Raw genomic sequence first — 26860 nt, forward strand, 5'->3', positions numbered from 1 at the left:
AATTGCTAAATTGTAATTATTTCACCACTATGGCCTATTTATTGCTTTACCCCCCTAATCTTAAATTTGCACACACTGTATATAGACTTTGTGTTATTGACTGTACATTTGTATATCCCATGTGTAACTGTGTTGGTGTCACACTGCTTTGCTCTATCTTGGCCAGGTCGCAGTTTTAAATAAAGGTTAAATAAAAAAATATTATACAATCTCAATCGTACTCCACACTGCCCTTTCCCACGATGAGACAGCCTATAGGGAGGTGAGATACCTGGCTGTGTGGTGCCAGGACAACAACCTCTCCCTCAATGTGAGCTGATCGTGGACAACAGGAAAAGGAGGGCCGAACAGGCCTCCATTAACATTGACGGGGCTGTAGTGGAGTGGGTTGAGAGTTACGTTCCTTGTTTGACAGTTCTGCAAACAATTTTACTTAGAGTGCATCAACCATGATTTAGACCTTGTTTATGGAAAGTGTTTATGTCTGTTTTTCATGGTTTCAACTTGCTGAATGTTGTCCACAGTGTTCCTATCATCTAATATAAACAGCACTATAAAAATAATTACTTACAGTGCATCAAACATGATTTAGACCTTGTTTATGGAAAAGTGTTTATATCTGTATTTCAATGTTGCAACTTGCTGAATATTGTTCATAGTGTTCCTATCATCTAGTTTCAACAGTTTTGCAAAGAAAAATTACATCCAGAGTGCATCAAACATGATTTAGACCTTGTTTATTGAAAAGTGTTTATATCTGTATTTCAATGTTGCAACTTGCTGAATATTGTTCATAGTGTTCCTATCATCTAGTTTCAACAGTTTTGCAAAGAAAAATTACATCCAGAGTGCATCAAACATGATTTAGACCTTGTTTATGGAAAAGTGGTTATTTCTGTATTTCAATGTTGCAACATGCTGAAAATTGTCCAGTGTTCCTATCATCTAGATTCAACAGTTCTGCAAGACTGTTGTCATTTACATTGTCCATTTAATTATAGACCAATGCTATAATTTAGCGTTGTTGCCTTCCATTGAACAAGACTTGTATTCCCCAGTTAACAAAGACTAATCTCAAATCAAATGAATACTCACAGAAATGGCTGTTATTTAACCCAACACTATATCTGTGTCACAAATGACACCCAACTTCCTATGGTTGCACTCCTTTTGACCCTATGGGCCCTGGTTAAAGGTATTACACTATGTAGGGAATAGGGTGCCATTTGGGATGCACAATATCGTGGGAGGACTTTATTGTCAGTCATTAAGTCCATAATGTCCTTTGACATTATGGATCATCCAAATGCTCTCTAGCAAACTTCAGACGGGCCTGGACATGTACTGGCATAAGCAGGGGGACACGTCTGGCACTGCAGGATTTGAGTCACTGGCGGCGTAGTGTGTTACTGATGGTAGGCTTTGTTACTTTGGTCCCAGCTCTCTGCAGGTCATTCACTAGGTCCCCCCGTGTGGTTCTGGGATTTTTGCTTACCGTTCTTGTGATCATTTTGACCCCACGGGGTGAGATCTTGCGTGGAGCCCCAGATCGAGGGAGATTATCAGTGGTCTTGTATGTCTTCCATTTCCTAATAATTGCTCCCACAGTTGATTTCTTCAAACCAAGCTGCTTACCTATTGCAGATTAAGTCTTCCCAGCCTGGTGCAGGTCTACAATTTTGTTTCTGGTGTCCTTTGACAGCTCTTTGGTCTTGGCCATAGTGGAGTTTGGAGTGTGACTGTTTGAGGTTGTGGACAGGTGTCTTTTATACCGATAACAAGTTCAAACAGGTGCCATTAATACAGGTAACGAGTGGAGGACAGAGGAGCCTCTTAAAGAAGAAGTTACAGGTCTGTGAGAGCCAGAAATCTTGCTTGTTTGTAGGTGACCAAATACTTATTTTCCACCATAATTTGCAAATAAATTCATTAAAAATCCTACAATGTGATTTTCTGGATTATTTTTCCTCATTTTGTCTGTCATAGTTGAAGTGTACCTATGATGAAAATTACAGTCTGCGAGTCACAGTCTGTGTGCGTGTTTATCTATGCATGTGTGTCTATTTGTGTGTGCATGCATTGTGCCATTGAGGCTGCCTTTTTGATCTAGGCCGAATGGCAGCACACTTCTTCTCCATCTCTCTCTCTCGTCCAGTATTTCCCAAACTCGGTCCTCAGGACCCCAAGGGGTGACAGTTTTGGTTTTTGCCCTAGCATTACTCTCATTAGTCAGCAATATGTGTATACACACACACACTGCTGCCCCCTTTGATCATGTTAGTTTCTGCCTCATTGGTTGCCGAGCTGACCCACGCCGGCTACTCCCTGTCTCATTGGTCGCTCTTCAAGATGCCAGCCAATCCGCACCCTGCGGCTTACTGACGCTGCTGCATCCCTTTCCCAGGATCCCTTACTTGCTCTTCTGCAGTGAGCCAGCATTAACTTGAGAGAGAGAGAGAGGAGGGATGAGGAGAGGGGGAGTGTGAGGGGGAAAAAGAGGGGTAGAGGGTGAGTGGGAAACAGGGGAGGGATACAGAAAGAGGGTGAGGGGAAAAAGGAAAAGCGACAGTAAGAGGGAGGAAGAGGGGAAGAGATGTAAGAAATTGATTGGCTACGAGTCCAGACATAGGTCCACACTGTTGGCTCTTGCAATTAATCCTGCTCTCTCACTCTCTCTCCTCTTGATATGTGCCGTCATCTCTTTTCAAGTTTAGCAGCTCTTTAAGCAGCTCATAATGTCTCTGCTTCCTGGACAGGAGCGTCTTTAGGGGGCAGAAGCATGCGCTGTGTTTTACTCAGAGGATGACTCAGCGATGGTAGGGCTCCTACAGAACGTGGTGGGTAAATGGCATGGTGGCACAGGTAGCACTGGGTGGGTGACAGTGTCACTGACTATATCAGCTTGGTGGTGACGCCTGTTGATCGTTTCACAGATGCTGTGACCGTGTTTGGGATAGGGATTTTAGAGTGATTCATATAGTGTCTTTGCAATGTCGTCATATAGTCGGGGGATGCACTGTATATGCTTGAGTAATGGATTTGTGGTTTTGTTTATTGACTTGATTGATTAATATTGGGCATTTTCAAATAGGGTCATTGTTAATGCTGATATCTACAGAACTTAAGAACATTTAACAAATATGTTTGTTCATGTAAGTTGCACTCGGCGTCTCTGATTGGTCAAGATAATTTGACATCTTCAACAGAAATGTACCTTTGTCATCTGTCATCAGTCATCTTTTGCCCATGAGACGCTGCTCGTGGTATGTTGATGGATTAATCAAGCAAGATTTATTTAGTTGCATTTCAAGCTGCCTTACATAAAGATTATGTAACAGCGAGACCTCCCTTTTCTGAGACGACGGGAGTTTTGTACGTGTTCTGTATGTTGTTTGGTGTTGTTTTCGTTGTGTCCTTTGTCTGTTGTGTCTGACTTATTGTGCCCTTGTTGTGTCTGTGTGTCTCTGTTATGGCTGTGCTGTATCTGTGTCTGAGAGAAGGATTTGTGGAATAGTTTCATAGACACATTCATGCGCTGCAAATCCACCTAGATATGCAGCTACATTTCATGGGAATTGATAAATCAGGGAAGGAGCTGGATTTTGATGAATCAAATCATCTTTTTGATTGACGAGGTAATTGATGATAAAAAGCATGAGCTGACGCACACCCAAACATATTCCATATTCCTACATAACCTGGTTCAAGCATTCATTATGCAACCCTGAAGAAGGCACTGCGTTGCCAAAACATTGGTTATTAGGTTTACCCATTCAATTGTTGGGAGCATATAAGAGTGTGCAACTTTCTTTCTTTATGTTTGAGTGTTATGGTGTCATAAATATTCGGTGGTATCTCAATACACCATGAACCAGATTGTCATTCTCTGAAAGGACCCCAGTCCCCACATGTGGAGCGTTAACCCTTAGTTGACTCAGGAAGTGAAAAGGATTGTGTAATGATGTCTTTCCAGATAAAGCTTTCCAGATAAATATAGCTTGATGTGACCGCAAATCACTTAAAAAATATATATTTTATTTTTATTTTTACATCAATCCACCAATTTGGCTGAAACCCACAAAGCTTCAAGGGCCGCACAACCAAAGTTATGTAAATATTGTAGGTTAGATAAACTAGCGACAAACACTATGAATGACTTGACTTCTGCTGTGTACTGTCGAGTAGTCAGCATTTAAGATTTAAACAAACTATACGTAAAGGGTTAAACCAAGGGTCTCCATCCTGGTAGCTATGGCAATGGTATTTTTCCTGTCAAGCTATTTTCTGGCCAAGTGGTTAGAGCATTGGGTCAGTAACCAAAAGGTTAATGGATCAAATCCCCGAACTAGCAAGGTAAAAGTCTGTCGTTCTGCCCCTGAGCAAGGCAGTTAACCCACTGTTCCCTGGGCACTGTGGATGTTGATTATGGCAGCCCCCCGCACCTCTCTGATTCAGAGGGGTTGGATTAAATGTGGAAGTCACATTTCAGTTGAATATATTTCCTATGACCTAACTGAACGTGTCTTTCCTTTTGTCATGGAACTCAGCTGAATATAGAAAGTAAATACTGTATCTTCACAAAATGTCTGTCTTTTCTGTGACTACGTTTGGTCTGTCCGTGTCACCCACCTAGACTAGCTGTCTTTGTTCCTGAGAGAAGGGAGAGCTCAGTGCCTGTCTCATTGTTCTGTATAGCATCTAGAGCGTGACAATACTCATTTAGATTGGATGACTCTGTTGTACCAAGATGTTCTCGCTCTTTCTCTATCTTTCGCTTGTTCTCTCTCTCTCGTTCTCTCCCTATTGTTCGGTTTCTTTCTCCTTCTCTTTGTCTCTTATTGTCTCTCTCCCTTCTCTCCATCTTCTCTGTCTCTCAACTACCCTTCCTCTGTTTGTCTTCTCTCTCCCATCCTCAGTCTAGTCTCTCTCTGTTCATGTCTGACTCAGTGTGGTGCAGGCAACTGTGTGCTGAATATAAAAATTCAGTTTGTTTTTGATGGGCGGAAAACTTGAACTTGATTGACATGTCAGGTTTTTCTTCCATTTTAATTCTGTGTTGACTTTGATAACCATCGGACAACTTAATTAATCAGTGAATTAAACAGGGATTTAATTCATCAGCGTCTCTGAGTAAATTGTGTATGACTAAATGATATCAAACTAGCAATTCAGTAGACCATTTAAAGTGTTTATATATATATATATATTTATATTTTGTGGGACCTTTTTCTGGGCTTTTGTTCTTTTGCCATGTATCAAGTACCCAAAAGTATTGCAGGATGCTATCTAAGACTGTGAATCCCACCCCTTCATAAAATGTGTTAAAGAGTCAATCACTGGTATTATAAGTCAGTGTTGTTGCTGTATGGTGGAAATGACCCCATGTCTGCAGCATTTTAGGATTTGATCTTGTAAAGCCATTGAATCTAATGAAAGCTAGTTTTTTCCTGACTCAAGTAGGATATACTAGACGAGAGTCATAATAACATATGTATGATACAATGTCTGTTGTTTGCATCCCAAATGTCAACCTCTTCCTTAGTTAGGGCACTACTTTTGACCAGTTCCCATTGGTGCCAGTTGGGATGCAGGCATGTAGCCTGTATTTTCTGTCATGACAGGTATTAGGGCTGTGGCGGTAGAAAAAAAGTCGAGAAACACTAGTAAGTATATCCACATCTCAGACATTTGAGTCCACCCCACCCTTCTACCCTCCCTCTCCCCTATCCAGGTGCCTGCAGAACTACATCCCCGCACACAGCCTGACGCTGTCGTGCCCCGTGTGCCGTCAGACATATATCCTGCCGGAGGAAGGCGTGGCTGCGCTGCAGAGCAACTTCTTCACAACCAACCTAATGGATGTGCTGCTCCGGCCCCCCAGCGACAGCTGCAGCCAGGAGAGCGCAGTGTTGGAGACCATCAACTCTATGGCCACGGGACAACCACTCTCTTGCCCCAACCACGTAGGATATAATGACAGACAGACTCTGTCTCTCTCACACACACACACACACACACACACACACACACACACACACACACACACACACACACACACACACACACACACACCTAATAATTTCCATCCATCAGTGTCCATATAACGTTATTGCAGGAGTAAATTATTCTACCGATCGGTCACCTTGTTGAGATTACATGATGGTGTATTGATGGCAGGAGGTTCCATGACATTCAACTTTCTTGCTTATCGCTCTAGCTCATCACCATAGCAACGGGTTTATTTTTATGGGATACTGGCACGGGGCAATACCACATTGGCACTGAACTCCTAAGTGGTGATAATGACTTGCTTCAAAGCTTGACACAGAGTTTTAGTACAGGGAGTGATGTTTTGGGGAAAAATTTATTTGAGATTAATTGTGGTGTTTTTTTCGTATATTTAATAGGAAATACATTTTAGGGTTAGTAGATATCTACAGTATTTTGTACCCTCATATATTCTGGGAATATTTGGGTAGTGCTTTCGCACACCAGCACAGTACGCATTTGTTAATCATGTCAGAGGAAAGGAAAAGGAGAGGAGAAAATGGATTCTCATACCGTTTCTTCACCTTGACCTTTAAACTCTTGCTTTGCTCTTGCCTAGGTGGTGGAGTTCTACTGTCCACCGTGTGAGACAGCCATGTGCCAGGAGTGTACGAGTGCCGAGCTCTCCACTGTGCCCCTCAAAGATGTGGTCGAGCAGCACAAGGCCTTGCTGCAGGACCAGCTTGATGCCGTCAAATACCGGTAGGGGCCAATACATACCCCTGGGGGACACCAAGACGTTATAAAACATATTTACAACAATAAAAACAAATTCCAACCCCAAAAAATAAACATGTAATAATAATTATGACATCCAATTGCATTGGACAAAGTAAAAAAAAAGGTAATGGCCCAACACACACCCCTGGGAAAAGTGGGTTAATAGACTCAAAGTTCTTCATCTACCCAAGTATTCAGACCCCTTGACTTTTTACACATGTTCTTACGTTACAGCCTTATTCTCAAATGGATTAAATAAAACAAATTCCTCAGCAATCTACACACAATACCCCATAATGACAAAGCGAAAACCGTTTTGGGGAAATCTTTGCAAATGTATTAAAAATAAGTAAACCTTATTTACATAAGTATTCAGACCCTTTGCTATGAGCCCAAAATTGAGATCAGATGCATCCTGTTTCCATTGATCCTCCTTGAGATTTTTCCAGAACTTGGAGTCCACCTGTGGTAAATTAAATTGATTGGACATGATTTGGAAAGGCACACACCTGTCTATATAAGGTCCCACAGTTGACAATGCATGTCAGAGAAAAAAACAAGCCATGAGATTGAAGGAATTATCCGGAGAGTGCCGAGACAGGATTGTGTCGAGGCAAAGATCTGGGGAAGAGTACCAAAACATTTCTGCAGCATTGAAGGTCCCCAAGAACACAATGACCTCCATCATTCTTAAATGGAAGAAGCTTGGAACCACCAAGATTCTTCCTAAAGCTGGCTGCCTGGCCAAACTAAGCAATCGGGGGAGAAGGGCCTTGGTCAGGGAGGTGAGTTCCTCTGTGGAGATGGGAGAACCTTCCAGAAAGACAATCATCTCTGCAGCACTCCACCAGACGGAAGCCACTCCCCAGTAAAAGACATGAAATCCCATTTGGAGTTTGCCAAAAGGCACCTAAAGACTCTCAGACCATGATAAATATAATCTCTGGTCTGATGAAACCAATATTTAAGTATTTGACCTGAATGCCAAGTGTCACATCTGGAGGAAACCTGGATTGAGGTAAAGATGAACAGATCAAAGTACAGAGAGATCCTTAATGAAAACCTGATTCAGAGCACTCAGGACAATGACCCTAAGCACACAGCCAAGACAACTTAGGAGTGGCTTCGGGACAAGTCTCCGAATGTCCTTGAATGGTCCAGCTAGAGCCCGGATTTGAAACTGATCGAACATCTCTGGAGAGACCTGAAAATAGCTGTGTAGTGACGCTCCCCCATCCAACCTGACAGAGCTTGAGAAGATCTGCAGAGAAGAATGGGAGAATCTCCCCAAATAGAGGTGTGCCAAGCTTGAAGTGTCATACCAAGAAGACTCAAGGCTGTAATTGCTGCCAAAGGTGCTTCAACAAAGTACTGAGTAAAGGGTCTGAATACTTATGTAAATGTGATATGTTTTTTATTTTTAATAAATTTAGCAAACATTTCTAAAAAAAAATGTATTAGATGCTTTTCTTGTGGGTTTCTGTTTCGTCAATCTGTTTGGTGCACACAGACAATATGATACGAAATTAGAGGCAGGTGGTCCATGAAAATAAATAGATATATGATTAGGAGATAAAGGAAATGCATTTCTAAACATGGGCATAGTTTTTAAACCAAGAATGAACGGCATTATAATCATCATGTGAACAAGAAAAATACTGAAAATAGATGCTTCCCAATTTGAAAATGTAGTATATATTGAAAGTAATAGGTGGTCATTTTACAACAACTGAAACATTTTCTGATTCCAATGTGCCTTCCTAAAAGAGATTGTTTAATCTCAATTAAATTAAACCTGTACTAATAAAGGATAAATAACATAGAAATAAAGTTCTCAGTTAGTTCTACTATCCCACACAGCTGCAAAGGCTCTGTTTACACTGTTTCTACTTTGCATTCCCGTGGTTCAGCTGTCGATCAGGCAGTTCTCTGATAAATTATTAAATAAAACATGGATTGGGGAGGGCTGGAGAAACGGACTGCCAGGGCAGAAAAGCTGATGCCTCGCCCAGCCCAGAGAACCAATCATCATCAAGCCTAGCGCCCTCTCCCTTAGGGAGGAGAGCACCATCACATAAGAATGATTCACAAGTAGGACCGGCTGGCTAGAGCAGGCAGTGCTGCATAAAGGAAGGGAGGACTTTATCTGTCTGCCCTTTCCTATAGGGTGTAGACACTTTCTACTTTTCTTTGGTGTTGTCATTATGTCTATGTAGTTGGTAATTTAGGCTTTGAAAGTGCTGTATCTTCGATCTAGCTAGCTGAGCTGTTCTTGTTTAAAGAGAGGGTGAGTCTTGGAAGCAGAGAGGGGTTATTCTGCCCTTGAGTTGCGTTCCCATGCAAAACTAGACAGATAGCTAACAACTAAGTCTTCAATAAAACTCCCAAGGCGTGACTTTTCTTGAATGGATATATTGAAAACTGCAAAATACAGAAAATAATGTACTTTAGACATATTGTAGCTGTACATTATACATTTGAAGTTGCATAAATACAAAGCACGTGCTAAGGTACCAAAGCATCTGGCATGATGCCAAACCATATAGCTAATTGTTACTCATATGGTAATTGGCTAACTCCTTTCATTACTCTAATGTACAACCATCTATGTAGAATAACAAAGCATGTTACACTAGAAACAGTAACAAAACTACAGTATTGTATATTTCACAATTCGTTTGCATGACGCACGAGCAAAGTAATACAGCTAACGACATACATGAAAGGCATTGCAATTTGTGTGAGTAAATGCAACCAACCAACATTGATATGTAAGCAACTCTATCAATAACAAGATTATCATCATCAGCTAAATGCTTGAATCGAATTTACAAACAAATATTTTCCAAGGCTGAAGTGTGACAAGAAATAACTACACTGAAAGACCTGCACCGTAGCGTTGTTCTTAGCTGCTTCTATGCGTGCAGAACAAATTCTCTACTTCCTGTTTGCGTAGTCTTTCTAAGTACCAGAAAGCTCCACTAGGGGGGCGAATAACACCATGGAACACAATGGAAATACATTTGAACCATTGTGATAAAATAATCTGTTACCTTCTAACAGGATGGCAGCATAGGGGTTGTTAAAGTGAGTAGGTACAGTGGTGTAGGTTTCCACAGTCCACTGCATTAAGTAAGTGTGCACTGTATCTCCCTGCCTTTATGGCGTCCTCTTTCTCTATCTGGAATATATTTGTGTTAGTCTTTCAGAGTGTGAGTCTTATACAGTATGAAGCTAGGGTTGATATAGATAGTGGTGGAGAAAGTAGTTTTGGCTGGGGGCTTTATTAGCTCAATGGCTGCTCGTGTTGTCGAAGAGGATGAGTGTGGTAGCCAGATGCAGGTGAGTGTGTGTGTGAGGGAGACAGTGAGACTGTGTGCATGTGTGCGATGCTCAGTGTTTTGACCCAACCCTGTAGCATTTTTGTGCTGTGGTGTTATGTTAACAAGTGATAACTATGATAGTTAGGCAACACTCTACCATATGCCTATACCAGTGGATGTGTCAAAAGTCCACTTAGCATATTCTGCACTTCTATGTTTATTCTTGTTAATGGAAAACGTAGCTTTATTCTCAATACAGCAAATATGGTATTCATGTGGCATGTGGACAGCTGTCTAAAAGAAGATGTGTGTTTTAATTTGTTGTGTATGTTTCCAGTGCCCTGCTTACAGTATATATTTGCATGTCTGTGTCCGCACATTTGTTAGGTGAATGTGTTTGTTGAGCAGATGTTTGTGTGTTTACATTGACAGATTGTGTGTGTACATTGACAGATTGTATACAATGTTTGCGTGTGTGTGTGTGTGTGTGTGTGTGTGTGTGTGTGTGTGTGTGTTGTCAGCCCCTCACACTGACAGATGTTTGCATGTCCACATGTGCATCTCCATTCACATCCACCTGACACCCTTCTACGCCCTCATCCTCTCAACTATCCCACCCCCTCACTCTTTTTTCCTCTACATCGTGTTTCTCTCAGGTGCTCCAAGCCCAGCTGGACTCGTTATTCCAGGGCCAGGATGGCATTAACAGCAGCTGCAACTTCACCGAGCAGGCCCTGAGCCACGGCACCGAGGCCGAGCTCCTGCTCGTCAAGAAGCAGATGAGCGAGCGGCTCAGTGAGCTGGCCAGCCAAGGGCTCCCCCTCCAGCCAAGGGCTCCCCCTCCAGCCCGGTGAGAATGACCAGCTGGACTTCCCTGGTGGAGACAGAGGGCCTCAAGAAGTCCATCCACAACCTGGGTACTATAGTTACCACAAATGCCGTGGCGTCCGAGACGGTGAATCTGTCGTAGATAATTGTTTCAGAAATATAATACTGTCTATAGAAATATAATACTCTCAGAAGAACTTTTGAATTCAATGTAGACTTTAATACAAGTTATTAAAAGCCGTGCTGGTCCGCGGAATAGCCGCCGCTTCTTAGCACTGGCTCTGCTTTTATACATACATAGTATTTGTGTACATCACATATGTAAATAAAGTTACTCCCCCTTAGTATCTGCTTTTGGTTACAACGATGGCAGAACTCTTTCCATGTTCTAAAAATATTGTATGTACTGCATGCCTATGTTTTACGTGTTAGTCATCAGTTATCTTGCCTACATCTTTCTTCCTGTATCCTGCTGACCACAGCACGTTCAGCTGTCATGAATGCACGTATGGTCTTGGTTAATGTTTTCTTTCAAAAATAGAGTATGGTCTGGGTGTAATATGGCCTGGATATCATCTTCTCTTAATGTGCATGTCCTTGCTACTTCAGCCTAGCAGCCAAACCTACCTACATGCAATGCTGAGCTTTTCTCAATGGTTCGCTCCAACAGCCACAGGCGAGGGCCTGAGGCAGTGTGTGCCTGCCCACCTCTGTCACCATCATGACCAGGGACAAGGACCACATTTTCAGGATCGGTAATGGTTGCCTTATCATTGGTGTTTAACACATTTAAAAGGAACAGTTCACCTAAAACATTTAAAAGGATAGTTCACCTATGGTCTGGCAGACTCACTAAACACAAATGCATCTTTTGTAAATAATGTGTGAGTGATGGAGTGTGCCCCTGGCTATCCGTACATTTTTAAAACAAGAAAATGGTGCCGTCTGCTTTGCTTATTATAAGGAATTCTAAGTTATTTATACTTTTACTTCTACTTTCAACACTTAAGAATATTTTAGCAACTTTTAATACTTTTAAACTTTTACTCAAGTAGTATTTCTCTGGTTGACTAACACTTTGACTTGAGTAACTTTCTATGAAGATATCGTCACTTTTACTCAAGTATGACTATTGGGTACTTTTTACACCACTGCGATATACCAAAACATCAGTACTTTTTCGATACTAGAACATGAGAATTGGTTTGGTACTTGAATTTTCTTTATGTTCAGTACTTCTGTCAAAATGTATCTCACGGATCAACTCTATCAGCTCAGCGATGTCCCGTTATAGTGTGAGGCGCGCACCGTGCCCTCATTGCTAGCCTGCACTGGGAGTCTGGACTGCATCATGTTAGCTCCCCACTGTGCACAGAAGTTAACACACTTGAATAATGCGAAACGGCATGTTGAAATGTTGAAACTGTTAATTACTGTTCTCAAAACAATGTCCATACAGGCTGAACACTTTAAAATGCAAGAAGATACGGGTAGCATCAAGCTTTGTAGGCTAACTATGCTAGTTTACAATTACATTTACATTTAAGTCATTTAGCAGACGCTCTTATCCAGAGCGACTTACAAATTGGTGCATACACCTTACAATGGAAGCAAACATCAATTTACTACCGTAGGACTTTGTTTGTGATTTAATATGGAAACTATATAATGCAAAATGTACTGATTTTAAAGCGGATTGCCACCAAAACTATATTCATTCACTTTATTGGTCTCCTATTTATTATGCATTCACCTGTATTGTGAATAGGCCTAGGCTACATTTACATTTGAGTAATTTAGCAGATGCTCTTGTCCAGAGCGACTTACAGAATGAGTACATACATTTTGGAACCAAACCCACAACCCTGGCATTGTAAGCTCCATGCTCTACCAACTGAGCTACACGGGGCCTAATTTTATCAATAGAGATTTACCATTTAAATGAATTATTAACATTTGTGTTATGTAGTTTAGATTGGTAAAAACAAAGTCAAATTGATTTTATGATTGTATAATTGATTCAAACATTTTGATGTAAAAAAAGCTCAAAAGATGCCAAATGATTGAACAGAGCAGTAGCTGAGTTTCTCTGTCTGGATCAAGTGCCATTCAGTGGCTTCGGCTAATATACCTTTTTTTGTTGCTGTGGTATAATTTTGGTGTCGATTATTGTGATAGTATTGGATATCATGATACTAAACCTGGTATTGGTATCGAAGTCACAATTCTAGTATCATGACAACACGAATATGTTATGAGTTACTTGTCAAAGTTATACATGGGTGGAATTGGAAAAAAGTTTCTCCGGGAACTGACCAATGTAAGAAAAATACAGTTCACCTTAAAAAAAATCATATGTCAAAATGTTTTCACTTTGGAAACTTAATCTACACTCATATGATGAATAAGCATTACGGGGGAATTTGACACTTGTTTATTTCATACCTTCCAGATACAAAGGGGAATTTACCAATCTACAGGGTGTGGCTGCCTCCTGGGTAGGCAAGGAGTTGATAGCAGACAGCAATAACCAGTGTGTTCAGGTAAGGGAACTGGCTGGAGAATGCCAACTCTAGCTCCATTTCATAGATCATTTATTAAACCCATGGTATTGACCCGACTCAAGACCATGACTGAATCCCAAATAGCACCCTATTCCTTAGTGCACTGCTTTTGACCAAGGCCTGTTAAGCTAATGCTTTACTGTTAGAGCTAACAGAGGTCTCAAGGCAAGGTTACTTGTCACACAAATGTTGTTCAGCCAACTACCTCACTAAAATAATTTGGCTTCAAAAGATAACTAGCAGTCATATAATGGATTGCAATAATAGATTGAGTTTACATCTCAAAGTGGTTAACAATGTACAGTAGAATGTCTTATATTCGGATGATACCAGTTGTTCAGGGTAGGATCAACAAACACATTATGCTTATTCTCTTGGCCTGAGGGAAATATCTGAAGGAATTGTGGGATGCTGGTAGGCTGAGCACAATGACTCATCATCGCAAGGGGAACTACTACTTCAAGGTCTCAGAGCAAGTGACGTCACTGATTGAAACGCTATTTAGCGCGCACCGCTAACTAAGCTAGCCGTTTCACATCTGTTACATGAACATACAGGCACTTTTGTCTTGAGTTTTTTGTTGTTGTAGATTTGCGATGTTGATCTATGGATTAGCATGGCTTGAATACCAGATGAATAATAGAAAATGACAAAGGTTTTAATTTATTTATTTACTACAGCACACATTCATTTTGAGTGAGCACAATTTCTTATTTCATGTAATACAAGTTAGACATGGTAAAATACTTTTCTACTGTAGTTACTCTTTCATTCTAATATTTTATCCCATTTACAGTACCAATCAAAAGTTGGGACACACCTTCTCATTGCAGGGTTTTTCTTTATTTTTGACTATTTTTAACATTGTAGAATAATAGTGAAGACATCAAAACTATGAAATAACACATGGAATTATGTAGTAAGCAAAACAAATGTTAAACAAATTCTTCAAAGTAGCCACCCTTTGCCTTAATGACAGCTTTGCACACACTTGGCATTCTCTCAACCAGCTTCTTGAGGTAGTCACCTGGAAATCATTTCAATTAACAGGTGTGCCTTGTTAAAGTTAATTTGTGAAATTTCTTTCCTTCTTAATGCGTTTGAGCCAATCAGTTTTGTTGTACGGATGGTATACAGAAGATAGCCCTATTCAGCAGGAATCGAGAGGATAGAATTATGGGCAAATTTGCCAAATGGAGGGTGAGGGAGAGCTTTGTACGCATCTCTGTGTGTGGAGTAATGGTAGTCTCGAGTTTTTTCTCCTCTGGTTGCACATTTAAAATGCTGATAGAAATTAGGTAAATGGATTTAAGTTTCTCTGCATTAAAGTCTCCGGCTACTAGGAGCGCCACCTCTGGATGAGCATTTTCCTTTTTGCTTATGGCGGTATACAGCTCATTGAGTGCAGTTTTAGTGCCAGCATCGGTCTGTGGTGGTATGTAGACAGCTATGAAAAATGCAGATAAAAACTCATGGTAGATAGTGTGGTCTACAACTTATCATGAGATACTCTACCTCAGGCGAGCAAACCTAGAGACTTCCTTAGCACCGGCTGTTGTTTACAAATATGCATAGGCCCCTGCCCCTGGTCTTAACAGAGGCTGCTGTTCTATCCTGTCGATACAGTGTATAACCCACCAGCTGTATTTTATTAATGTCGTCATTCAGCCACGACTCGGTGAAACCTAAGATATTCATTTTTAATGTCCCGTTGGTAGGATATACGTGCTTTCAGTTTGTACCGTTTATTTTCCAGCGATTGAACGTTAGCTAACAGTACGGATGGCAAAGGCAGATTAGCCAATCGTCGTCTGATCCTATTTCCCAGAAATCTCAGTTTCTTTCTCCAGCGAATGACGGGGATGAGGGCCTGTACGGGTGTTGAGTATATCCTTCCCGTCCGACTTATTAAAGAAAAATGATTTGTTCAATTCGAAGTGAGTAATCGCTGTTCTGATGTCCAGAAGCTCTTTTTGGGCATAAGAGATCAACATTATGTACAAAATAGGTTACAAACAATGTGAAAAAACAAACACAATAGCTTGGTTGGTTAAGAGCCAATAAAATAGCAGCCATCCCCTTCGGCGCCATCACAACCTATGAGTGGTAGTTAGAATCTAGCTCAGGGCTGTTCAATTCCAGACCTGGAGGGCCAAAACATTTTTTTTATATACCTGGTAGTTAATTGCACTCATCTGGTGTCCCAGGTTTGAATTAGTCCCAAATGAGAGGCTGAAAAACATAAGTGTTTTGGCCCTCCAGGAACGGAATTGAACAGCCCTGCATCTAGCTCATCTCTTTGAAGTCGTTCTGCCTTGACTTAGTCACAGTGGTATCTTTTGACTGTGAGTTCTCACCAGAGCTCTTTGAGGTGTGTCTGAAGAATAGTCTTCTGATATAGACTGGATGATAACAAGACTTGGTTAGGAGCTCTGACTGCTCAGATGGTTTGTATTGATTTGCTGTATATCATGGTACTTTTGCAAATTTGCAAGTATGGCAAATATACCAACTCTAAATTGGTATTAGGGCAATAACAATTCCAGTTCATAATAATTGAAAAGTGTCATTTATCATATCAAATAGGATTTTTGAATTATTTCCTTAAAGGACCATTCAGCATGATGGCACTGACAGAGACGGTCGCCTCGCTTCGAGTTCTAAGGAAACTATGCAGTATTTTGTTTTTCTATGTATTGTTTATTTCATTGTTACCCCAGGACATCTTAAGTCTTATTACATACAGCTGGGAAGAACTATTGGATTTAAGAGCAACGTCAACTTACCAACATTATGACCAGGAATACGACTTTCCCGAAGCGGACCCTCTGTTCGGACCACCACCCAGGACAATGGATCTAATTCCAGTAGTCGACCCAAAACAGCGGAAGGGGCAGACGAAGCGACCACCTGGTCAGGCTCCGTAGACGTGCACATCGCCCAACTGTCCTGAGTATACTACTAGCCAATGTCCAGTCTTGACAACAAGTTAGACGAAATTCGAGCAAGGGTTGCCTTCCAGAGAGACATCTGAGATTGTAACATTCTCTGTTTCACGGAAAGTGATGACAAACATCCAAAGCTGGTCCAACCAATCGGAAGCCACGCTTCAAGATTGTTTTGATCACACGGACTGGAATATGTTCCGGACAGCCTCAGAGAACAACATCGACCTGTATGCTGACTCTGTGTGTTTATAAAGAAGTGCATTGGAGATGTTGTACCCACTGTGACTATTAAAACCTACTCTAACCAGAAACCGTGGATGGATGGCGGCATTTGCCAAAACTGAAAGCGCGATCCACCGCATTTAACCATGGAAAAAGGTCTGTGAATATGACTGAATATAAACAGTGTAGTTATTCCCTACGCAAAGCAATCAAACAAGGGAAATGCTACTATAGGGACAAGGTGGAGCCGCAATTCAACGGCTCAGACACGAGACGTATGTGGCAGGGTCTACAGGAAATCACGGACTACAAAAAGAAATCCAGCCACATCACGGACACCAACATCACGCTTCCAGACAAACTAAACACCTTCTTTGCCCGTTTTAAGGATAACACCGTTGCAGCCCGCTAACAAGGACTGCGGAAGGCCAAAAATATCATCAAGGACATCAACCACCCAAGCCACTGCCTGTTCACAATGCTACCATCCAGAAGGCGAGGTCAGTACAGGTGCATCAAAGCTGGGACTGAGAGGCTGAAAAACAGCTTCTATCTCAAGGCCATCAGACTGCTAAACAGCAACCACTAACTCAGAGAGTCCGCTGCCTACATTGGGTCTCAATCACTGCCGCTTGAATAAATGGATCACTAGTCACTTTATACAATGCACTCTAAATAATGCCACTTTCATAATGTTTACATATCTTACATTATTCATATCACATGTATATACTGTATTTTATATCATCTATTGCACCTTGCCTATGCCGCTCGGCCATCGCTCATCCATATACTTACATGTACATATTCTCATTCACCCTTTTATATTTGTGTGTATTAGGTAGTTGTTGAGGAATTGCGAGATTACTTGTTAGATATTACTGCACTGTCGGAAACAAGAAGCACAAGCATTTCACTACACTCGCATTAACATTTGCTAACCATGTGTATGTGACAAATGAAATTTGATTTGAATAAAAAAGAGCCATGACTATCCATTGATTTAAGTTTTATATTTCAAAGCATTTTGACAATCAGATCATCTTCAGTCATGTGATTCGGCCCCGTGTTTCATTCGCAGATTTTCTCTAACGACGGTCTGTTCAAGAGCCGCTTTGGGGTGCGTGGACGGTCTCCAGGGCAACTGCAGCGGCCCACAGGAGTGGCGGTCCACCCCAGCCGACTACAACAACAAGTGGGTTAGCATCTTCTCCAGTGATGGGAAGTTCAAGGTGAGTTCAAAGTTTATACAATGCTGTCATTTATCCTGGAATCCACACTAGATATCACTCTGTTCCACCGTACTGATTCAGTCTGGACCTGCCTTCATTGAAATCCGTTATGCTGCTTTCTAGCTGCCCCAATTGTCGGTCCGAGTGCCTCTCTGTTGGAGCAGGTCCAGACTTCATCATTGACGTGAAAATATATTGAAATGGAGGGCTATTCAGTTTGGATTCCAGTCTTTTCTGTCATATCAACTAATAGCTGCTGTCAGAATTGCTTTATCCTAAGTGATGCTTTGGATGGCTGATGCTTACTGATAATGGATAGTTCAATGTGGGTATGCTTTCTGACTTGATTAGTCTTTTTCTACCCAGCAGCACCTGAAAAAGATGTTCCCATGCCACTATGAGACTTTGACGTTAGCCTGAAACATTAACTTGCGAGAACCTGTTTGTTATTTCTTCATATAAAATAACCAACAGCAATACTGGGGTATTATCCACTGTCCCTCTATCTCAGAATAAGATTGGCTCGGGCAAGCTGATGGGCCCCAAAGGCGTGTCGGTGGACAGCAACGGCCACGTCATCATCGTGGACAACAAGGCGTGTTGCGTCTTCATCTTCCAGCCCAATGGAAAGCTGGTCACCAAGTTTGGTAAGCGTGGAAATGGCGATTGGCAGTTGGCAGGTATACTCAGTGGTAATGGTGTTGCACTTCCCTCTCTTATGCTCTCACCAACTGCATGCGGAATGAGGACTCCCCCAGGCGAGTGACTTTTAGAACGTGACCGTGACCTTTTATTTGATCAAGGGGATCAAGGGGATCAAAATATAGCTTGTTTAACTCCAATGTTTGTAACTACAGTAAATGTTATCAAATCAAATGTATTTATATAGCCCTTCGTACAGCAGCTTATATCTCAAAGTGCTGTACAGAAACCCAGCCTAAAACCCCAAACAGCAAGCAATGCAGGTGTAGAAGCACGGTGGCTAGGAAAAACTCCCTAGAAAGGCCAAAACCTAGGAAAAAACCTAGAGAGGAACCAGGCTATGTGGGGTGGCCAGTCCTCTTCTGGCTGTGTCGGGTGGAGATTATAACAGAACATGGCCAAGATGTTCAAATGTTCATAAATGACCAGCATGGTCGAATAATAATAAGGCAAAACAGTTGAAACTGGAGCAGCAGCACGGCCAGGTGGACTGGGGACAGCAAGGAGTCATCATGTCAGGTTGTCCTGGGGCATGGTCCTAGGGCTCAGGTCCTCCGAGAGAGAGAGAAAGAAAAGGAGAAGGAGAGAATTAGAGAACGCACACTTAGATTCACACAGGACACCGAATAGGACAGGAGAAGTACTCCAGATATAACAAACTGACCCTAGCCCCCCGACACAAACTACTGGAGGCTGAGACAGGAGGGGTCAGGTGACACTGTGGCCCCATCCGAGGACACCCAGGGCCAAACAGGAAGGATAAACCCCACCCACTTTGCCAAAGCACAGCCCCCACACCACTAGAGGGATATCTTCAACCACCAACTTACCATCCTGAGACAAGGCTGAGTATAGCCCACAAAGATCTCCGCCATGGCACAACCCAAGGGGGGGGGGGCTCCAACCCAGACAGGATGACCACATCAGTGAATCAACCCACTCAGGTGACGCACCCCTTCCAGGGACAGCATGAGAGAGCCCCAGTAAGCCAGTGACTCAGCCCCTGTAATAGGGTTAGAGGCAGAGAATCCCAGTGGAAAGAGGGGAACCGGCCAGGCAGAGACAGCAAGGGCGGTTCGTTGCTCCAGAGCCTTTCCGTTCACCCTCCCACTCCTGGGCCAGAATACACTCAATCATATGACCCACTGAAGAGATGAGTCTTCAGTAAAGACTTAAAGGTTGAGACCGAGTTTGCGTCTCTGACATGGGTAGGCAGACCGTTCCATAAAAATGGAGCTCTATAGGAGAAAGCCCTGCCTCCAGCTGTTTGCTTAGAAATTTTAGGGACAATTAGTAGGCCTGCGACGGCAGGACCAAATCAGAGATAGGTAGGAGCAAGCCCATGTAATGCTTTGTAGGTTAGCAGTAAAACCTTGAAATCAGCTCTTGCTTTGACAGGAAGCCAGTGGAGGGAGGCTAGCACTGGAGTAATATGATCAAATGTTTTGGTTCTAGTCAGGATTCTAGCAGCCGTATTTAGCACTAACTGAAGTTTATTTAGTGCTTTATCCGGGTAGCCGGAAAGTAGAGCATTGCAGTAGTCTAACCTAGAAGTGACAAAAGCATGGATTAATTTTTCTGCATCATTTTTGGACAGAAAGTTTCTGATTTTTGCAATGTTACGTAGATGGAAAAAAGCTGTCCTTGAAATGGTCTTGATATGTTTTTCAAAAGAGAGATCAGGGTCCAGAGTAACGCCGAGGTCCTTCACAGTTTTATTTGAGACGACTGTACAACCATTAAGATTAATTGTCAGATTCAACAGAAGATCTCTTCGTTTCTTGGGACCTAGAACAAGCATCTCTGTTTTGTCCGAATTTAAAAGTAGAAAGTAGAAACAAACACCGTGTAGCCTCAAAACATGATTAAAACTATACATATTGAATTTGAGTGGTTACATTTGTTCTGCTGCATCCCCCCTGTTTTTACAGAAACAGTGGTGGGGAGTACGCTTTGTCATTGTTTCAACTGCTGATTGCTGCTTTAAAGGGTATGGGTTAACCTTACCTAGACGTGAAAGAGTCCACTGGATCACTTGTCACTTTATACAATGCACTCTAAATAATGCCACTTTCATAATGTTTACCTATCTTAAATTACTCATATAACATGAATATACTGTATTTTATACCATCTATTGCACATTGCCTATGTAGGGTTGCACATTTTGGGGAATATTCAGAGGTGGAATCTTTCAGTGGGAATTAACGGGAATATATGGGAATTAACGGAAATATATGCAAATGAATATAAATACCATTTAAATATAGATGTTTTTGCATTGGATATATTTACCATATCATATGGAGAAACAGAAAGGGAATATTGAATGATCCCAAATGATCCATCGCGTCTCCACACATCAGATGGTGCCTGTGGCATTTTCCTGTAAAGATTAGAAACAAATGAGTAAAAAAATAACCAAATACAATTCCATGTACAGATAAATAGTTAAGCAGTTAGATTAAACAACTCCTTTATAAGATAAATGTTTTCAAATTAAACATGTATGGAAACAGGTGAATTAACACTCCTCAGTTAGCAGGCTCCAGCAAGCTAAAACCCACATGGTAGCAAAAACTAACTTGCAGAAATTGTTACGTTACAAATGATTTAAACACACTTTGCCGTAGGCTACTATTTACTAGTTAACAAAAAATCATGTATGTCATAAAATATATTCACCCCTCCCAGTATTGTAATCAAAACATACCAGAAAGCATGTAGTCCTTGGCTCATACAGTGTAGTAGTGTGGGTTCAATAGCATCTCATTAGTGTGCAAGATCTTGAGAATCAGCTGTACATGTGTACTGTGCATGCAGAGGGTTGCAATTCCATTGAATAGTTTAACCAAAATATGCCACAAGACCTAGAATTGCCTGCCTTGTGTATCCCACAAAAAAGCTAACCTTTTAAAAATGAACTTAAGCAAAATTCCCAAAAGTTTACCAGAAAGTTTCCAACCCTACTTACATGTACATATTCTGATTCACCCCTTTAGATTTGTATGTATTAGGTAGTTGTTGGGGAATTGTTAGATGACTTGTTAGATATTAGAAGCTCAAGCATTTCGCTACACATTAACATCTGCTAACCATGTGTATGTGACAAATAAAATGTGATTAGATTTTTTTTTATTTTTAAAGAAATGCTTTATTGAAGATGCTTCATTTGTTTTCTTCTCATTAAGTAATTGTCCTATATAATGTACTATTCTTAATTCACATGACACAAATTTAAATGTTGAAATATTGTCGACATGAAATCCAATCATTTGGATTTACCTTAGTGACAGCCATGAAATACCCAGCTGGAGCACCAATGGAAAGGGGAGGCCCTGGGGTTTCTGGGCCCATTGGGAGCCATGTATGACAGAGCATACATTCTTGTGTTGTCCACATTGGTTTGCTGGCAAATCCTGCTGCTGATGATGTAAAGAAAAAAAAAGATATTGAAAAGTTAACACTCAAGATAACAATGACTGGAAAATGAAAGAATCTCAGGTTTTGGAAACCCCAGAATGTCCTCATTTGTTATGTCATAACGTAAGTCATGTTTGATACTCCAAATCGATATTTGCGCCATAAGGAATTCCCCTCAACCACGCCCACAAACTGGAGAAAATAAAAATGATTTCCCATTGACCCCTATTGTAAAAGAGCCAACTTCATAGATTTTTTTTGTTATACTGAAATAACAAAACATGCCGAAAAGCTGCAATGTTTTTCAATGTACCCAGGTAAAAAATCCCAACCCACGTGAGTTTAATATCCCGCTCCCCCTTCCCTTGTTGACAACCCTTGAACTACCGCGGGAAACTCATTGCTTGCACTGTATCACTGAAGCCGGAGAAACTCAGTCCGTGAAAGTTATTTACATTGCAAAATGGTAAGTTAGTTAGACCTTTTTACAGTCAACACCCTTGCTCCCAGTCAACTGCACACTGGCTAAATGGCATAGCTAGATAGCCCGTTGAAGAAGCTTTGGTTGAACTCTAGCTAATGTCAACCCCACCTCTGTTTTGGTAAATGGCTGAGGGATGGGGATGGAGAGATAATTTATGTTTGATCCGAAATTGTGGTCGGATGCTTCGTATGGAAGGTATGACGCAATTTGTGGAGGCTTGAAGAGGGCAAATCAAGCTCTATACCACATCGCCGTGTACCTCTACATTTTTGTTATATTGTGTAGGGCTCAGAATTGACATGATTGGTTAACTGTAGGTGGAGACCGGAGGTCCAGTATAAACCAAACTCACTTCCTTAACAACTTCCTGTGCAATAGCTCGGCTCCGCTAAGCGCAAGAAGTATGAAAATCCTGAAGTCTGCATAGGTAGCATCTCACTAAATGCTGAATGGCCGCTTCAGACGTCGGATGCAAGGACTGACCATTCATGAGATAAACATCGTTTTATCCATGTTTTAAGGCTAGACATTCTTTTTACAGTTATATTTGTGGTTATGATGGGGTATGACAGTTGAACTTAGATTATCAATTTTGAATGTCAATGTATGTATCAATTACAGATTGCCACATTATAATTGACTTGTTTTGTTTCTTCTGTATTTTTGTCTTGCAGTCAAAAAAAAAGGTCTCAGTCTTGAGGAGAAGAGGACTCGCATGAGTGAGTTAGTTAAAAGGGTAGTTCACCAAAATTACATATTGGTGTCTTTGCTAATTGGTTCCATAACGTGAATGGGATTTGTGCCACAAATTCTTAAACTTTAGCATGTGGAAACAGTACCAGGGAAACTAAACCAATGCATTAATTGCTAGGGACCCCAAGGGGTGCACGTTTCTGTTTTGCCCTAGCGCTACACAGCTGATTAAAATAATCAACCAATCATCAATCTTTGATTATTTGAATTAGTTGTGTAGTGTTACGGCAAAATTGCTGGCCTGCAGGGTAAGGAAACCAATGTAACTTTGGTGAACTCTCCCTTTAATAATTTGACACTTACGTGTATTTCATAACACAAATGCCGTTTCACGTCAAGCTGTGTATGGAGGTCCAAGAGTGTCCATGGAGAGTAGCAAGATTGTGGGAGTTTTGAGTCAGTTGTTGAAACCGAGGACTGGTTCCGTGTCGCAGTTAGAAAGCTGCCGCGGATGCCAGAATTGGCCATGACACCTGAGTTAAAGTAAACAGACCAAACATAGCACCTTGAGCGTGCCTCCATCTCTCTCACACACACACACACACATTGGCTCTCCCTCTCGTGTGAAACAACCTCGGACATGTTGGGGCAGGGAACCTTTGATCATGAGTTATAGGCCTATACCGGTTTTTGATACCCTTTAACGTTTTCCATGCCCTCTTTGATTTGAAGCAAAACCAATAAATGTCGGTTTTCACTGTCTTTCCAAAAAAACAACAAACTACAACCTAAGCTAGATGCCCTCAATCTCACACAAATTATCAAGGAACCTACCAGGTACAACCCCAAATCCGTAAACATGGGCACCCTGATAGATATCATCCTGACCAAATTGCCCTCTAAATACACCTCTGCTGTTTTCAACCAGGATCTCAGCAATCACTGCCTCATTGCCTGCATCCGTTATGGGTCCGCTGTCAAACGACCACCCCTCATCACTGTCAAACGCTCCCTAAAACACTTCAGCGAGCAGGCCTTCCTAATCGACTTGGCCCAGGTATCCTGGAAGGATATTGACCTCATCCCGTCAGTAGAGGATGCCTGGTTGTACTTTTAAAAGTGCCTTCCTCACCATCTTAAATAAGCATGCCCCTTTTCAAAAAATGTTGAACTAAGAACAGATACAGCCCTTGGTTCACTCCAGACCTGACTGCCCTGACCAGCACAAAACATCCTGTGGCACAATCTACTAGCTTCCAATAGTCCCTGCGATATGAAACTTTTCAGGGAAGTCAGGAATAAATATACACAGTATTCAGGAAAGCAAAGGCTAGCTTTTCCAAACAGAAATTTGCATCCTGCAGCACTAATTCCAAAACGTTTTGGGACACTAAAGTCCATGGCGAATAAGAGCACCTCCTCTCAGCTGCTCACTGCACTGAGGCTAGGAAACACTGTCACCACCGATAAATCCACTATAATCAAGAATTTCAATAAGTGCATCTCCACGGCTGGCCACGCTTTCCACCTGGCTACCCCAAACCCGGCCAACAGCTCTGCACCCCCCGCAGCAACTGGCCCAAGTCCCTCCCCCGCTTCTCCTTCACCCAAATCCAGACAGCTGATGTTCTGAAAGAACTTCAAAATCTGGATCCCTACAAATCAGTTGGGCTAGACAATCTGGACCTTCTCTTCCTAAAAGTATCCCTATTACTAGTCTGTTCAACCTCTTTTTCGTATTGTCTGAGATTCCTAAAGATTGGAAAGCGGCCGCGGTCAACCCCATCTTCAAATGGGGAGACATTCTAGACTCAAACTGTTAGACCTATATCCATCCTGCCCTGCCTTTCTAAAGTCTTCGAAAGCCAAGTGAACAAATAGATCACCGACCATTTCGAAACCCACCAAACCTTCTCCGGTTTCTGAGCTGGTTACGGGTGCACCTCAGCCACGCTCAAGGTCCTAAACGATATCATAACCACCATCGATAAAAAAAAAAAAACAGTACTGTGAAGCCTTCTTCATCGACCTGGCCAAGGCTTTCGACTCTGTCAATCACCGTATTCTTATCGACAGACTCAACAGCCATGGTTTCTCTAATGAATGCCTCGCCTGGTTCACTAACTACTTCCCTGACAGAGTCCAGTGTGTCAAATCGGATTGCCTGTTTACGGACTTCTGGCAGTCTCTATGGGGGTGCCACAGGGTTCAATTCTCGGGCCGACTTTTCTCTGTATATATCAATGCTATCGCTCTTGCTGCGGGTGATTCTTTGATCCACCTCTACGCAGACGACACCATTCTGTATACATCTGGCCTTTGTTTGGACACTGGGTTAACAAACCTCCAAACGAGCTTCAATGCCATACAACACTCCTTCCGTGGCCTCCAACTGCTCTTAAGCGCTAGGAAAACTAAATGCATGCTCTTCAACCGAACGCTACCCGTACCCACCCACCCGCCTAGCATCACTGCTCTGGACGGTTCTGACTTAGAATATGTGAACAACTACAAATACCTAGGTGTCTGGCCAGACTGTAAACCCTCCTTCCAGACTCATATTAAGCATCTCCAATCCAAAGTTTGTTCCTATTTCGGAACAAAGCCTCCTTCACTCATGCTGCTAAACATACCCTTGTAAAACTGACTATCCTACCGATCCTTGACTTCTTCGGCGATGTCATTTACAAAATAGCCTCCAACACTCTACTCAGCAAATTGGATGCAGTCTATCACAGTGCCATGTGTTTTGTCACCAAAGCCCCATATACTACCCACCATTGTGACCTGTATGCTCTTATTGGCTGGTCCTCGCTACATGTTTGTTGCCAAACCCACTGGCTCCAGGTCATCTATAAGTCTTTGCTTGGTAAAGCCCCACCTTATCTCAACACACTGGTCACCATAGGAGCACCCACCCGTAGCACGTGCTTCAACAGGTATATTTCACTGGTTATCCCCAAAGTCAACACCTACTTTGGCCGCATTTCCTTCCAGTTCTCTGCTGCCAATGACTGGAACGAATTGCAAATATCACTGAAGTTGGAGACTTATATCTCCCTCACTATCTTCAAGCATTGGCTGTCAGAGCAGCTTACCGATCGCTGCAGCTGTACACAGTCTGTAAATAGCCCATCCAACCAATTACCTGCCTCATCCCCATATTTGTTTTTGTTTTTTTCCTACTCTTTTGCACACCAGTATTTCTACTTGCACATCCTCATCTGCACATCTATCACTCCAGTGTTAATTTCTAAATTGTAATTACTTTGCCTCTATGGCCTATTTATTGCCTTACTACATTTGCACACACTGTATACAGACTTTCTATTGTGTTTTTGACTAGTTTAAAAAAAATCCAATGTGTAACTGTTGTTTTTGTCGCACTGCTTTGCTTTATCTTGGCCAGGTCGCAGTTGTAAATGAGAACTTGTTCTCAACTGGCCTACCTCTTTAAATAAAGGTGAAATAAATAAAACATGATTTAAAAAAACAAAGAATGTTGACTCACTGAATGCATGTATTTGGCCTGTAGGGGTTATTTTCTCTTATGGCCCAGTTTCTAGAGTATTAGTTTAGGACAGGTTGGCACCCTGTCTAACTTGCTCATACATTAAAAAAAATATATATATATTACTATGGAGTTGTTTTTTTGTCTCTCTCGCCAGAAAGA

General features: G+C 41.8%; 1 pseudogene; it reads left to right on the plus strand.

Moving 5' to 3' along the window:
• Positions 1 to 2813: 2813 nt before the first annotated feature.
• Positions 2814 to 18651, plus strand: LOC118361844 (tripartite motif-containing protein 2-like; annotated as a pseudogene).
• Positions 18652 to 26860: the final 8209 nt, after the last annotated feature.

The sequence above is a fragment of the Oncorhynchus keta genome, chromosome 29, assembly GCF_023373465.1.
Source record: "Oncorhynchus keta strain PuntledgeMale-10-30-2019 chromosome 29, Oket_V2, whole genome shotgun sequence".
In the NCBI taxonomy this organism is placed as follows: domain Eukaryota; kingdom Metazoa; phylum Chordata; class Actinopteri; order Salmoniformes; family Salmonidae; genus Oncorhynchus; species Oncorhynchus keta.